The sequence below is a fragment of the Anopheles coustani genome, chromosome 2 (assembly GCF_943734705.1).
Source record: "Anopheles coustani chromosome 2, idAnoCousDA_361_x.2, whole genome shotgun sequence".
Lineage (NCBI taxonomy): Eukaryota > Metazoa > Arthropoda > Insecta > Diptera > Culicidae > Anopheles > Anopheles coustani.
In genome coordinates, this window is record NC_071289.1 from 22,484,655 (window position 1) to 22,501,026 (window position 16,372).

Here is a 16,372-nt window from a genome sequence, read left to right on the forward strand (position 1 = left end):
ACGAAACGGCTTCTCAACTGACTCAAACTGGAAAACGGGATTGTAAGCAACCAGTTGACAAAAAAACACATCCTTTCACCCACCACAAGACTGGTTAAAACGTCGTAAATTCTGTCACCACGCTAGTCGAAGGGGCAGAACACGCGGCTGCCGTCGATCATCCCTGTCCCTTCGGGACAAACCGTTAAAAGGACGAACGAAGGACGACACCGTCTGCTACGTGCGCTAATTCGAATGCGCAATCTGAAAAGTGTTAACCGACAAAAGAGAATGGACGGAGCAAATAAAAAAAACACGGGAGCTGGCGAAAAAGTGAACAACATGAGCACGGGAGAGTTGTACAAAAACGAGCATTTTTTTGTATGCTTGCTGGCAGATCGTTTTCCCAAAGGGAAAGGAGACCAGGAGGCAACTCCAGTATTCGTCAAACGGTTATTTGTACGCCAAGACTGGGGGGTAAAAAACGGGACGAAAAGGATTAGAGGGATGCCAATTAAAAGGCTTAGATAATGCCTGTACCTTCGTTAAAGCTGTTTCTTGTTCAAATAAATTGTGTGATAAAAAGTTAATACGATCTGCCAAACTTCTACCCGATGTGCTGGCCGTACCGTGTTTTACCTGGCCGTTTCAATTGAGTTTTCAAAGATTCTTGATTCCCCAAGCAGTGATTTGTGAAAACCGCTTCCCGTTGCGCTGTTCATTGCTTTTTCGTAAAGCGCGCGGAAAATTACAGCTTCCCCCTTTTTATTGTTATGCCTTGTCGGGGCCTGTCAGATTGACGTCGGTTAACACACTTAAAAAGCACTTGAAGAACACTGGTTTATCACACCGTTGCTGGGGGTTTGGAGGGCGACCCAAACTGGAGACCATCGCAAGAAAGGGATGCGAATGCTCATCCCGTCCTACGAATTTGTGTTGCTTTCCACAAAGGACGAGATGAACAAATAGCGCAAAGCAGTGCGAAAAGTCCCCCCTGCTGGCGAATAAACACCAGCAAATAACGGAAGGAAAGTGGGTGGAAAACCCTAGTGGTGTCCTCTCACAGCCCTTCCCTGTGTAAGTGTGTGTGTGTGTGTGTGTGTGCCACCAATCGCGACGCAAACCACCAGCGCAGATAGCAGATAGGCAAAATCAACAGAACGGAAGATAAAAAGCGTAAACCTCAGGACGCATTCGACACTTCCGGGCGTCGCTCGGCTCCCTTTTTTATCCGATTGTTCGTTTCGGGGCCGAAAAGTAAACAAAACACACACAAAAAACGACCATGCACAACCCGGTGAAAAGCCCGGCACGCCACTGTCGCCGAAAAGCGATGGGAAATTCCCGAGAGGTGTGTTGAAAAATTCACGAGCTTTTTCTCGCGCACGCACAAACTCGACGCGACTCGACGATTGTGCCAATTGTCCTCGTGCCTATGTGTATGTGTGTATGTGTATATTTTTTCTCGTTTGGGGAACTTTGAAAGAAGAGGAAATGAACGATACGACACTCCGAAGCACGCCTTGTCACATTTCACCATTCAGCGTACGTATGGCGGCTGTACATATAAATATCGTGCGGGTCCGGGCTCGAGTTGGAGCGCTTTTAACCCTTCATCGAGTGCCAGTTACCTCCCATGTTTCTGCCTGCAACCCCCGCCATACACATTCCTTCCCCTCGAGAGCAAAATCACAGCACGCGCTTTTCCCTACGTTCGTGCCAAGAAGTTGGTGGTGGGTGGATCCGTACTCCAGCGTAAATCCAATCCTATTAAAGCTACTTTTCTGAAGAGCCTCCGCCACAAGTCCCAGCCCCCCCGCGTGGCGCATCCCCCGCCCGGGGTACGGATAGCTGGAATGAACATCAATTTCCGGTTCCACTTTCACCTCAACGAAGACGACCGAGACGACGCCAACGTTGGGGTTGTCCTGGGAGTAGGAAAAAGGAACAGTGGCTGTTTGCCGAAGTGATGCCGCCACGCCGCACACGCAATGGATCCACCCTGTTAGCCGGCCGGGAAAGTGGAGCCGAAAACTCCCACGAGGATTCTGCCATTTAGCTACATTTCCGGTGGCTGGTTCGCACCCAACTTTGGCCCCGGAAATCTCACTGCGTTGGGCTGGCTGACGGATGGAGATAGGGTAGGGGGGAGGTGGAGGGAGGGTTTCCCTATGCCTAACGGCCGTTGAGAGGCGGGCCCGACGCGATGCTCTCGGCTCCCGCGGCCAAAGGACGCACGAAGCTATTAAGGCTTAAGGCATAATTAACTTAATACCGCTTATCTGTATGCAAATCTTGACTCTCATTTCCTGTCAGCGTTCGCTTAATTCCCGGACCGGAGCAGGGCAGGCCATCGGTAGGAGGCTGCGTACCGAGAGGGCATGTTGTACAGTTTTGTTTCCGTATTTCTCGTCGTCGTCCTCGTCGTCGTCGCTGGCAGCACGTAATGAGAAGTGGCTTTTCACCCCAATCTGACATAGGTCTTCGTCTCGACGGACGCTTGTTTCTCTTGTTTCTGCGCGGTAGCTTTTCAACTTCATCAGAAGCGGCTCAAAAACCCTTGGCCTGGCCAACGCAGCACATGGTCGGCGGGAAGGTAATAGAATGGAAAATGAAATAAACGAGAGGGGGTGGGGGGGAGGGGGGGACGAGGGAAAAAACACGTAACGAAACACCCGCGATGAAGATGTACAAGAGATTTGCGCCCGAAGAGATGAAGATACCGGGACCCTTGATTAATCCTTTCCGAAACGGAACACGCGACCGGGCGGGGGCGGTCCAAGGGGGTGGTGGCGTTGTTACCGTGCTGGCCGGATATTGTTTCACTCCGCCGTTATGAGGCCGAGGATTGTGAGTTTGTCGTCGTAGCTCCGAGCGCTTATCTGGTGCGCCTTTTTTGATCCCGCCAGGACAAACATCTCGAGCGTAGTCCCGTGCACGATAATTCGCCGAGAAATCGCGTGCCATGTTCTGTGTGTGTGTGTATGCGGGGCTGCGTCCCCAACACGATTGTCTTCCACCACGAAACGATCGCGGCAACCACCGAGCCCTCCCCGGTAAGTTTTCCTTCACTGCGGAAAATGATTTTGTTCGCGTCGTAAGCAAAAGGGAAGACATGATGCTTCGTCGTTCGTTCCGGCGATGAACGTTTCGGATAAACACATATTTCGGTGGTGACGGTGGGAACTCCCGAAAGGAACTCTACCGTTTCGCGTTTCGTCGTGTGAGTGGGAAATTTGTAGTGTTTCCAAAAGTTGTTGATAAAGAAAGTTTACGGGCTGACAAAAAAGTGTGACAGTGAGGAAAACATCTCCCGGGCCGGAGTTCGCACCGTGCGGGAGAAGGGAGGGAGAGAGAGCAAGGGGAGTTGAGTGGGGCATTTGTCGCACTTCTCACCCGCTCTGGGACTTGGTCTCCTCATTCCTTCCGGGTTCCGTTCCAGTACTTCATCCACACATTTTAACGGCGAAGGCAAATTGGATTCTTTACGAAATTGAAACTTTTTCCACTTCATCTCCATAGTAAAAAAAAACACACCCGATATACTATCGCGAGCTACGGAAGGATATTTCAAAAATACACCAAACTCCTTCCACGAACCCCTTTTTCACTCCTTCACACTTCCGTCGTAGTTTTTACCTCCCACCATTAGTGGCGTATTCGCGTGTGAATTAATTTGCGTCTTCTATGATTATCTTCCTGCAGCATCTTCCATCCGCTTGTGTGTTGGGCTGTACACGTCGTTTTTTTTTCTACGACCTTTTTCGTTCATTTTTATTTCGTTTTATTTCGTTTTATGAGTTTTTCTTTCGCTTGCAGCTGCATTCCTTTGCGCCACCAGGGTTTTTTTTGGTTTTGTTTTTATTACTTCCTGTGCCGTTTTTCGACCCCGGCCTCGATGGTCTGCCACTTCCCGTGAAGCAAAACTTTCCTCTAACGAGCTGCACAAGGAAGCGAAGAGTCTCTTGAGGAACGTTGTGTTGGGAAAACCAACGGAAGCAAAGCACCTTCTAGAATAAAACACAACGGAAGAAAAGTAGGAAAGGTGAACTTAGATTGTGTGAACTTTAGCCATCGCGTTACTCGGCGTGGGTCCCAAGAGGGAAAGCGACGAAGGTGGCATGATTGTATATGAGCTGTGATCTCGTATTGTTTTACATAATCTGTCGGGATGCTTCCTGTGACGTAAGGGTGTGTGTGTGTGTGTGTTCTTCCGGTAGAAATCGTCAGGTTTTATTTCACTTCTTTTTCCTCCCTCTTGAGGTACAGTTTTTAAAACGAATCTTACGAACGACTTCCAAGCCGTGTGAAATGGGAAACCCGGAGTACACACAACAAGTTTTCAACCACCCCTCTCCTCCACCCCCACTGTTACTCCACTCTTGCGAAAAACGAAGGCAGGGGGGGGGGGGGGGGGTAACAAATTTTAGGAACAGAAGATGAAATTCCTCAAAGTAAATGAACCCGGCGAGCGGTTCGCTTGTGAGAAGATTTTCCACAAAATTCGACGGCCAAAGTTTTGTGTGTTTTCGCACCGGTCCAAGCTGTTGGGGTGCCTCATTTTTCCACGGCTTTATTCTTTGTTTCGGTAGGAGTATTTTTTTTTGTTTTGTCTCACCCCCCCCCCCCCCCCCCCCCCCTCGCTCGTGAGTGAATTTGCCGACCCGACATTTGGGTTCTTTTTCGTCGTTTTTTCCCAATCCCACCGGGTATGGGAAGCTGGGGTTTTTTCCCGGTGAGCAGATTATGGTGGGCTACGGGAAAAATAGCAAATAGAAAATAGTAAAAGCCTCTACTTACGTATGCAAAGTACACGTTCGTCTCCCTTGGGGGGGGGAGGGAGGTCGTGAACGGTCTCCGGTACTCCGGTTATCCGTTTTCCTCCACCATTTTTTTCCCCGATCGTTCGACCCCACATTTTCCTTCCCCAACAGTGGAAAAGAAAACATATGTGTGCGATGTTCAATCGGAAGCTTCGGCATGGAGCGCGCAACTGAAGCGAGAAAATGTGTTTTACTTTGCAAAAATAAAGCCCAAGAATAAAAGAAACAGGATTAAAGGAAAGCACGAAGCGGCTGCAGCTGAGTTTTCAGCAAAACGTACCCATCTTTGGCGAGGTCGTTTCCCAGGAAAATTATGCAAATTTCGCTCAGCTTTGGCCCGGTGTATTTAATAAACAAACCCACCGGTCCGGATCCCGGTGGCTTGACTTGCTTGACGACGGTAAGATCGGTTCCTAAAGCTTCCGCTTTTGAACCCGGCTGCGGCAGGAACGGAATGGGAATGCTGAATCGTTCGGGCTACTGACCCACTTTACCCCTCGACTGCGTCCGATATTGCGTCACTCACTCTTCCCACCCGTGTCTGACCGAGCTTGGGAGGAATCTGGAAATCATTTATCAGCACAAATCGTGCCCCGTAAAGCTCCGGTCGGGGGAAGGTTTTCGGATCACTGTTTTCCATGTAACGGAACGAAACGAAGCCGTGCCCTGCAGATGAGTAATCGAAGCTCATGGTACGTTGGACGTCTCTGGAGAAGAAGACCCGCTTGCGTGTTGCCTCCGGGAGATGGGAGAAAATGTAGCTCGTGTAGGACCTCTCTATTGCGGGACGACATTCCGAGTGAAAATAGAAAATCCCGACATCCACCCCGACGATGGACGGAGACACACATTTTTCACATCCCTCTCCCTCGGTGAAGGGCTTCCGAAACGACGGAATGTTTATTGCACAACACACTGGCGTGTCCTTTCCCGGCCCACACATCGGTTCCGTCTATGTTCCGACCATAGTAAACAGAAGGATCTTCCGTCCCGGGTACCAGTAAATGATGATAAACATCGTTTCCGGACTTCGGTGGAGATAAATCTCTGCCGTAACCTGATCACCGATGGGACAAGTTTGTTGTAGATCGACCGTCGAACAGCATCGCTTCTTCGCCAGACTTTCTTCGCCCGTGGTGGTGGTGGTGTGTTACCCATACCCGACTGCTAATGCTTTTGATAGATTTTGATTATGTTTTCTCTGGTATTATCCGCCACCTCACCCCAGCCAGCCCGGTTTGTAAGACGGTGGGTAATTCTTGCCAGAAGCCGGTTCTGCATACAGCCTCTCCCGGGCTCGGGTCCGGAAATGTAATAGCGTGTAACGACACCACCATCGGCAGTGGCACAATATTGTTGAAGAATACGAGGTACGTTGCACAATACCATTCCCATATCAATCATCCGTAACTCCTCGGGCCCCCCTCCCGCCGGAGTGGAAGTCCCCGGCGCAGAGGAGAAATAGTGTTGCCTGTGTGGGAAATGTACGCCGGTATCGTGTGTCACCAACGGAGGCTAGAGACTTCCTCCACTACCGTGCGGTTGCAGATATTTGTTTCGTTTTCGTCTGGACGGCATGCTTTCGGGATGAATTGTTTATCCTTCAGCAGTGCACACAGTGTTTGCTGCTCAACGGAGCGTACGGCTGAGAGGGGTTGGATTACCGGGGGGGGAGGGGTGGGAAAAATGGAACCCATCACCGACAATTGAAATACGCTCCGACATGTCCTTCCGCTCATTCCGTCCCCAAACCACATCAGGACATCATCATCAGCACATTTGAATCCGAGACGAGTGTGTGGCAGGAAGATTTATTTGTTTGTCATATGGTACACAATATCTGTCAGAATGTAAAACGAATCGCTTTTCCAGCCGGCGTGTCGGAGAGGCCCGGACGTTTCGGATCGGATCCGATCGGCTTTGTTACCGAGGGGTGGGGAAACCAACCTCCCGAGGTGAGGTGGCAATATTTTCCAGATAACTTTTCCTGCTCGCAGCGGAACGCTGATGCGAACGGTTCCGTCTGTCGGCAATTACTGTCCGCAGCGTAACATTTATCCTGCGTTATCACATTCCGGCCCTAGTTACATTACGCACGGTATTTTTTTTTTACATAATGCTTGATCGTAGGTCCATACCGTGATGGTTAGTTGAGTGAGTTACGTAATGATCTCGCCTCAGAGGAAATCGTGGGAAGGTTACAAGCTGGTCGAAGTTCATGGGAAAATAATTGTTAGTGATTTATGCTGTGTGGTTTTGCATAATTTGTATTCACAGTAACGACATCTGTGAATTACATTTCAAACAAAAACTATACACTCTGTTGTTTTCGGGAAACAGTGTACAATTGAATGAAACTATATAACGTTATTGTTTTAGAAACTTATTTCTCACTCTTTAAACTTTTTATGCGGGTGATTAAATCCAAAGACATGTGTTCATATTTCTTTTCTTTTATCATCACCCATATGGTGTATATTGAACTATTGATGCTAAATATTGATATATAATTTTCAATAAGTAAATTACAATCCATAAAGGCATAGTCATGCTATGAACTAATAAATAAATTCATTAACTAAGAATGTGATTGTCTAACACCAAATAAAAGATCAGTCTAATATTATTCCAACCAGCTTAAAGAAAAAGTTTTCAAGCATCATCTAACGGTTAGTTTTTTTTTGTTTTTCTTCTTCTTGGCAGCTAGTTTTTATTTATTTTATTTTATTGCATTGGTATTATGTGTAGAATATATCATGTGATAGAATGACAGTTAAAATAAGTACAACAACAATAAGTTCAACTTACATATTTCCACAGTTGAATGATTCTTGGCCATCTTTTTGTTGTTTTCACTTTGGGAGTCGATATAACAATTGACGAATGTGAAATTTCTATGATAATTTTTGTTGAACGGCAAGCCGAATCATGCAATTAAAACGTTCTCGAAATTTGCCTCATAGATTATTAAAAGAAAGAGAGCAGAAAATTGTTTATTGAACATTGAAGAATTCTTCCACTGAACGTAACGGATGAACAATATTTTTCGGAAATTGTTTTTTCCAAACGATTATAATGTAAACCCTATCAGATGGAATATTGTTGTATCTTTGGCTTTAAATCACTGCATTAATTTTTCTTTTTGTTGGCAGCGGGTAACGAAAGGGCTTTCATCCGTCAGTTCCAGAAAAAGGGTTTACATATTTAATGCGTACGCGAAAAATCCTCCCCGTTCCGCTTCAGTGCTTCCGCAGATTGCTCGACGCTCGGCAAATGTATGTTAAATTATGCCTTATTACGATCCACGTGCGTTGCCGGTCAGTGTGGAATTTTTACTCCCGAGAAGAAAAGCAGATCCTCAAGTGGGAAAAGCGGGGGTTAGCGAGGGGGAACCAACATACCAACGCACCGGTACGCCTGCTGCGCTGCTGCGTTCGTGCAAACGAGTTCTGCAATTAACTTCTTTGCGCCGCGCAAACATGGACCCAATTATGCAAAAATGGAGTAGCGAAATAAAAATAAAAAAAAAACCGGTGCATAAAGCGAATGAGGAGAAAAAATATAAATTACCCATAACCGACCAACCAAAAAGTATCTGTCCACTGTGGTAAGCAAGTGAATGTTTTTTTGTTTATGGCAGGTAGCGGGAAGAGAACGAGCGTCACGTGGTATTAAAAATGAATAAAATAAAATTCCGGGGATTCACTCGGGAAAAAGAGGGCATTCCTTTCGTTTACAGCTTAACCCCCCCTCCTGCAAGCCCCGGCTGCCCGCAATGCGTGACAAACGCATTCACCGATTCCAGCTGCGTCCGGCACACGCAACACTGCTGGCTGCAAAGGAATCGGCCACGGCGTGGTATGAATAAAAATGCGAAAAATTGGTGGTAAAATAAATTGCTTCGGCCCTTTATGGTTCCCACGGACCGGGCAGGGTTGCGGTGTATATCTTCCGGGTCGAGGGACATGGCCATAAATGAGCTTGCCGGCCCGCAGAAGTGACCGACGCCGACCTGCCCAAAGCGGGGAACCTGCCTGCCGAAATAATCAAAAGCAGGGCAATAACTGAACGGAGTGGGGCGAAAATAAAACAAACCAAAACCGAACCCAATCTCCCCCTCCAAAAACCCTCTTACCGAGTAGGGCGGACCATTCCGGCTCGAAATGAAGCACGGTGTATGAACAGAGCCATATTTTGTGTACATGGCCGATAATTAAATTATAATGCAAAACCCGACACCGGGACCTTCGGGTCGAGCGGTGAATTGAAATCCTCCGGCATCCGTGAGACTGCATACATATGTGCACGGTCTCTGTATGTGTGTGTGTGTGTGTGCGTGTGTGTGTGTGCGATGTTAATTTGTTTATGTGTATGCGCTTCGAACCAACCCACAGACACGGCGGCTCATCCTCGGCTGCGTGCTCAACGAAGGGCACGTAGATTGCAGTCCATAAATATTTGCACTTCGGTTTGCGGTGCCTTGGTTTGCACTGAAGGCAAGTTGTGGAGAGGAGGGCTCGAGCCGGGCATCGAAGTTTTGTGCCGAAAGGACTCGAGCGTTTGGAACCAGGGACCGGAAGGGAAGCCGTTCCTCCGGTAATGCGACGATACGGTCGTAGCATTTTAAGTTAGGTCATTAATGAAATATTTATTCCATTGCATCAACGGAAATGCCTGCGAGCCGGCGAAAGGGCACCCGATTAGGCAGCACCCTCGAGGAAGAGATAGACGAGTGTGTGTATGAGAAAGAGCCAGAGAGAGGGAAATGAAATGGGAAGGGGAAAGTACTGCAGGTGGACATAATCATCGACTTTAGGGCGAAACGTGTTTAGTTAGTGCTTCGAGGTTCGTGTGAGATTCAGCTTGGATCGTGGACGGAGGGAAAACGGGCTTGAAGAGAGGATCTGCTGTGTCTCACGGCGGACACGAGGCTCGAGTTAAACTAGTACTTATTATATCAATTTAACAACTGAACAAGACTCTAAACATTATTTAGATTTTGCCTTCATTTTCGCCACTCAAACACATGCATACACACACTCGTCGGACTGCACAAACCGCACTCGAACGGATATATCGGATACCGAGGTGTCCACTTCTGGGGGAGTGAAAACGACGTGCGGAGGGTGCGGAGGGCGACGAATCGGACGATGTATGCTGCATTCGCAAGCAGGATGACAGGCCATGTTGAAGCTGCCATCGGCATCGACATAAAGCCATTGGGATCCATATCCGTATGGGGCAACATTTTCCCCCGGATCGGACCAAACCCGGGGGTGGCGGCAGGGCGCGGGGCGGGGCGAGAGAACTGAGAATGATAAAATTATGCAAATTCGATGCGGTTGTAAAAGCAACAGCGTTTCTACGGCGGAACGTCGTCGGCGTCGTCGTCGTCGTCGTCGTCGCAGTCGTCGTTCGGATTCGTCGTGCAGGGCGGGAAGGGGCAAGACGAGGTGGCGGGCCGGTGCTGTCGACAAATAAAATTGAATTCAATCGCTACGGTTTGTCGATAATAGGCTGCTTTGAGGGAGATATGTGTTCCAAGCGGGGAAACGAAGGGAGGCAGAAGAGGCAGAGACTGTCTTTATTCCAATGACCCGAATGCGAGCGAATCGAGGATATCATAAGCGAATAAGGCAGTGGTTCTCAAACCGAAGAGATAAATTGATTCTCAACATCTTTTCCTTTCATTTGAAAATTAAAATTAAATTACGGCATTTTTTTCTGAATCACTCTGTGCAAATCGGCTTTTCTTTAATTATCCTAACAAGAGTGCTTTCGTAATCCTTTGAGAAAGCCTGCCTAGGCAAGCCGGACCACAAACCACGGTATCTGGAAAATGATGCGAACACAATGAGGATGAAAAGCATACGAGGAACCAAAAAACGAAAAAAAGAAATCCAATCTTCTCACCAAACCGCTCCTAAATGGAGGCGCCCGGTGCTTCTGTGGAAAGACATTCCACATTTTAATACTTGTGGAAATTGAAGTGGAAGGGGAGAAGGGTGGCTCCCAAAATCGGTGACCAAGGAAAACCGCCAACACACAACGCTGGGAACACGGATTGCGCGATGGAAAAGGGTTATAGTTATGAGCAACATCGTGCAAGGAAAGATAATAACCCCCCTCTTTCCTCGTCGGCATCCTGAATCGGAAGAAAAAGAAACAAGCACACACACACACATGATCAAGCAGTTCGTTGTCAAACGCAGTCCGAGGAAGGAAAAGAGGAAGCCCAACGTTTAGGAAGGTTGAAAAAATGAGCTCCGTCCGAGCTCGGATTTGGAAAAATGAAAACACCGCTGCGGTGCAGTGCTTGGGAAAACTCCAACGGGGAAAATAAAATGAGACAAGAAAGATAACACGGCAGATCTGGGGACAGCTGTCGGTTCGCTTCTTTCCCACAGTTTGCACCCGGGTTTTCCGTCTGGTGTTTTTTTTCTCCACGGTGCGGAATCGAGTCACCGCAGAGCGCCACCAACGTTGGGTCTTAAATGGGCATCCGTTTGCGGTAAAGTGGTCATAGAAACAGCTCGAGCTTCGCACGGCCAGAGGCATCCATATCCATGAAGTTTTGCTTACCCTCGAGAGAGAGAGAGAGAGGATCCTCGATCGTCGTGCACGTTTCGCCTCGTGGTGCTCTTTGTGCACGGAACGGAAAAGATATTCCAATTATAATCACAACCATACATCTTGCCATCGCCCGGACCTTCCTCGCTCCCTCTCTCATGAGGATACCGACGACATGATGGCCAAAAACCGTGCCCTAGGACGGCACAACTTCGAGGCGAACGCTGACGACAAGTGCAACACGCAGTTGGAAGCGAATGGACACTCCATAACGGCTGTTTGACAAGCGGTCGGAAAACTGCGCGCAATCGCCCGCTAAGGAGGATTAGCGTTAAACGTTTATTTTGCCTTCGAGACGGCGAACCGGTGCGCTTCGAAACACATCGGAACACACACACACACACACACCGGGAACGCTGGAAAGGCTCCGGCTCCGAAGGGTATCGTTCCTCGTTTTGGCCGAGGATTAAATAACATTTTCTTTTATGGCATGTAGCGAAGGGAGGGGAACGGTACGGTCGAAACAATGGTTGATGTTGGTACCGGTAGACCGGCTTTGCGGTGGAAAACAAACGAATGGCTCCCGCCGGGATGCGTCTCCGGCCGGTTTGCAGCAGCTTTGCTCAGACGAAGAACTCGGGAACTTGAACTCGCTTCTTTTGACCTCCGGAACCGGAGAGACGGTCGAAGGCTGGATGACCGGCCGGTGGACGTGGAAATGGTCCAAGTTTACTTCGAAAACTCTGTACACACACACACACACACATACACACCGAAATTCTTGGAGGAAGTTGAAACACAACCTGTCCTAACTTTTACAACCCGTGACGGGAACGAGCTCCTTCCGCTGGACGGGAATGGAAAGAGGGCAAAATGGCGCAGCTAAATTCGTCTAACGACCCGCTTCTCAAAACGTTCATCGTCCCTGTAAGATTGATCGGTTTGGAACACTCATTTTACCGCAGGGAACTGACGAGAACCAGTTTAGAACCTCACTGCAACCGAATTTCCCTCTTCATCAAGTCGTTTTCCCTGTTTTTAATGACTTTCAGCCGGACTTTCCCAAGCGCACCGAAAGGTATCCGATGCGATCCTTTTGGTTAAACTTTGGCAAAGTCATCCGACAAAGCACCCGAGGTCGAAGGGGAAGGGAGGGAGATGGAAGCAAGCTGTGAAACGGCGAGAAATAAAGAAAACGAGGATACCGTTGACGACTAAACAACTAATCAGCTTGTTTCCCTCAATTTGGGTAAACATTTAGTGGATTCTTAGCTCCATCCGATCCCACACACACACACTCGTACAGCATAGCTCACGTTCCGATGGAGACAGCTTGCGTCAAGTTGTTGCTATCGTTGATGTTTTTCTCCCATCACCGCCCGTGGGGGTTTAGTGTTTTGTTCCGTCTGTGTTTTATATTTTATATCATCACATCTGCTAACCGGAGACCGCAGAGGAGGATCGTCCTGGGATCGTCACTGACCACCGGCTCGACTCGAGGAACACCGGCGTGGAAAGCGAGCGCTGGCAAATGTTAACAAGAAGCAGACAGCAAAGGATGAAAATGGCACCACTTATGCTTCAACGAACAGCAGCTCGAAAGGGGATTCCTTTCGCTCGCCATCTTCTTTCCGGTTGCGTGCTTCTATCTCACTCTCCTGTTTTTTTTCCATTGGAACAAGTGCACGCCGAATCTGTTTCTTCCTTCGACAACCCATCGGCACTGTATGGTCTGTAACCGTTTTGTAGTGAGGGTTTTTTTTTGCTTTCAATTTGTTGCCATGTTTTGCGCGACGCTGTACCCGGTCGGTGTTCGCCGAAGGAAACTTCCCGATTCTACCCGGAAGAGTGCAGACAGGTCGGTGGCAATGTTTCAACCCGGCTCCGGCACCGAGCGTATCATGAAGTTCATACTTCATAAGCGGGCAAACGGTTGCGGTCGAGCTGAATATGAAAGTGGACGCCTTTCCGAGCTACGTCGTCCTTGCGTTTGATTGGAGAGCGAAACAAACGGAAGGGAGGTTCTGAAGGGGAGTCGTTCTGGGTGAAAATGAGACAGAATCAAGAGCCACTGCACCCGTGGTGCCACAGCGTTCCCGGTTCGGGATGGAAAATGGGAAAAGGCTGGGCCAGAAAACAATGCAAAAAAGGATTTCTCAGCATCCAGGATTCGGGAAACGTAATGGTGTTACTGTGTTGCAGCTCCGGCTGCTGAAGGACTTCCCAAGTATCCGGAGGGACCGAAAACCCATATCCTGACGACATTGTGCCCGTTCGTTCGCCGCTGATGGAAGCGAAATGAGTATCCAACGCAACGCCAAAGGACGGCGACGATGAGAACGACCGACCCTGGCCGGATGCCGTCCGGATGGGTTTTTGCTTTTGCATGCACGCTGTAAACTTTTCCACCAGAGCCCGGTGCGGTGGAGTGGTAATGGAAAACTGCTACACAAAATTATACTTCATCCTGGCGCGTCCTGGGAAACATGTCGTTTTTTTTTTTTTTGTCATGCCGTTCCTTCCATCCATCGGAAGAAACGGTTCCCTGAAGCGGTTTCTAATATGCTTCCCGAATCGTTTGCATGAACGTGCCGAGCGGAAGGAGCCGGGTGCCGATTTTCCCTGAATTTTGTCAACCGTTTGGGAAAATGACCGTGCCGTCCGAGTGACGATGTGTCGATCCGGGACGGGTTGCGTGCCGTTGTCGTGTTTGACCGGTGTCCCGACCGGTCCGTGTTTTTCGCCGGCATCATCAATCATGTTTTTCGTTTCCGTCTCTCGAACAGGTTCCCGGAAAATGGAAAGGATAGAACAAACGGGAAAACGGACCTGCAGCAACGAGGCTACTGTCCCCGTACCGGGCTTTCGATTTCATTCGATTTTCATTGGCTTTTTTGGGACAACACGACGGTCGTCTTGTTTTTGAGGTTCGAATTACTCCATTGCTTTTGGCGTCCGCTGGGACAGGAAACTCCGAGAGCCTACTCCTGATGCCGGTCCGTACCGGTAGCGAAAGTCCCGTTTCCAAAAACCCATAATCGAACGGAACGGTTGCCTTGACACCCCTGGTTTCACACCGCGGGTGCTCCGAACAGCAAACATTTCCCCCATTTTCGCCCGCTCAATCCGGGAGTTCAGTGAAGTTTGCTGGTGAAAATATGATTCCCTCGCGGACCTCTTTCCCAACGAACTACTCGCTGGCGTGACGATTTCGATTCGGTCGCGATTTTCATACGCTGATTCCGATCCGATTGTGTTTGTTTTCCATTTCCCGACGGCGCGCGCGAGAGAAGATTGATCACACTTTTTGACAGTTCGCCTACCGTTGCGTTTCTTTTCGGTGTGCGCTTTTTCGTGGACGACTTTGGTTTGAAGTTTGGCGGACGACGGACAGACAGGCCATTTATAATGGACACACCTTCCTTGATCGTCCCTTGGCAGGGGTTTCATATTTTCATTTTTCCTTCTTTGTTTCCTCCCTCAAGCAGAACCGTTTTTGATCTAGGAGGGACATTTTATCCCCCCTCCCTGAACGAAGAACATTTTCCCGTCGGATGGCGTGTTTAAAAAACCAAAACGGAAAAAAACAAAACACCAAATCATCGAAGAAAAGTGGACTCCTCGGGATGCGGAAAGCCACACGCTAGGCGTAGCGAAAAGAATGACAAACAAAAACGACGAGCCGGGGCAAGGGGGGGGAAGCAGAGAAAAAAAAACCTTCGCACTCATGAAAAATCATTTGTAAACTTTTATTGAGATTGTCGGTTGTTTGTAGCTTCCCGTCGGACCGTAAATAAAATGATCCCATTTTCTTCCGGCGCGTTTGCACCGATGAATAAATTATGATGACGCCCGAACTAGTTCATATGAGAGGGTGGGAGTGTGGTGTGGTGAGCGGGGGGAGTTTTATTCGCTTCCCATTCTCTTTTTTTCATCGTTTTCCATTTGTCATCGGTTGGGGATTTTTAGGGCGAGGGGAGAGTTTATTTTATTGACATTTTGTCCTAAACGATCGTTTTGATGATTTTCACCGTTTTTCACCTTGGCTGAAGTTGTGCTAAATGGTGCCATCATTTGCGCGGGGTTCTATTGTGGTTTTTCTTCATTTTTTCCGATGGAAAATTATGTCCTATAAATAGTAGAAAAGGTTCAAACCGGTTGTGAAAATTATTCAAACGTGAAAGAAATATAAAACTGCCCGCGTCAGTGGGCACTTACCTATACACTTTTTTTATGTACCTTTCCTTCCTCCTCCCGCGGGGACACGGGGTGGGTTTATGGGAATGCAAAATGTAGCTGGAGCATCAGCACACTGGGTCCACTGTTGCTGCTGTTACATTAACTCCATGAAAAACCCGGGGTATATTTATCACTCCGCAAACCACAGAGAACATTATTAAATTACTGTCTGAAGTGGGCGCAAACCACGTTCGCGAGCTGCATAAAGTTGGTGTCGAGGTTTTTCCCATTTTGCACGCTTTATGTTCTTTATCAGCGTCGCTGTAAAAATGTTTAGCTGAGTGAGGGCAGCGCAGCATCAAAAATATCATCCCCGTGCGGGACGGTTTGCGGTGGTGGATTAAAAAATATAATCCACTCTGCCAAATCGGTGCCATAAACATCAACCGGTGCTCTCTCTCTCTCTCTCTCTCGAGTGTATATGTGTGCCGCTACTCCGTACACTCAACCCACCGACACGGTGATGCACGGTATGCAGATCTGCCAGCTCGGGATGATTCTTCAAAAAGTCAGCTTTGGCATTGGCAAATCGTAACCGCAAACTGCCACAACATCCCGGGCTTACATGCGCTAGCAGTTTTTCCAACCCCCCGCCTCCCAGCTCCGGGCGTGAAAACCCGACGAACCATGATTTACCAACCCAACTCTGGTGATATAAAATGTTAGAAAACGAACGGATGGGGGAAAAAGAAAAGCTCGCAGTTATCGCCGGTTGGTTTCGGGTTTGAACGCGTTGAAAGGAAAAACCACCGAAGCGATGG